Source organism: Euprymna scolopes, chromosome 25 (genome assembly GCF_053919585.1).
Source record: "Euprymna scolopes isolate OS-2025 chromosome 25, ASM5391958v1, whole genome shotgun sequence".
Classification (NCBI taxonomy): Eukaryota; Metazoa; Mollusca; class Cephalopoda; order Sepiida; family Sepiolidae; genus Euprymna; species Euprymna scolopes.
The window spans coordinates 100,542,913-100,543,863 of NC_136506.1; positions in this window are offsets into that span (position 1 = coordinate 100,542,913).

Consider the following 951-nt stretch of genomic DNA (forward strand, 5'->3'; position numbering starts at 1 on the left):
GATGTTAAATTAAACCGCCACAATTATATAAATTGATAATTTTGATAAGGACCTAAAAGCTAATATTACATATTTCCTTAACAAATCAAACACACTAAGATAAAAAAAAAACCATTGTAAATAGAAGCAATTTAATATGATACAATAGAAAAGATATAAAGGTTAAACTTCTATGTAACCTGCGTATCTCATTGAAAATCCAAATAGATTTTTATTAACGTATATTAGTTTATGAGGAAATGTTTAGTGATATTTCACTACTAACAAAAAACATGTAAAACATAACACATAAATAAAATAATAATAATTAATAATAATAATAATAATAATAATAATAATAATAATAATAATAATAATAATAATAATAATAACAAATGATATTGATAAATAACAATGAAAAAATCATATTAGTAATAAGATAAAATAATTAAACATTCATAATAGTGGTAGTAAATAATTAAATTATTAATACTAAATAGTTATAAAGAAAAATAACGTAATAATAAAAATAATTATTATTATAAACACTATTAAAAATATTAATAATAATAATTAATAAGGCGTATTAAATAATTAAGAATAACATAATAATAAAATAATAATGAAATTAATAATAGATAGGAAGACTAATAAAAATAATAGTAATAAGTAAGAGCAATAATGTATGAAAATAAAATAAAAATACATTATAAGGATATTAGTGAAAATAAATAATTAACTAATAATTAATAATAACCAAATAATAAACAAAAAATAATAAGAATCAATAATGATTTTTCCAAATGATAGAAACTAGAAATTATTATGAAATAATAATAATAATAATAATAATAATAATAATAATAATAATAATAATAATAATAATAATAATAATAATAAACATATTTTTTGTTTGGATTAATTACAATCCTCATTTAGGAAAACTGATTTTCACACACACACACACACATA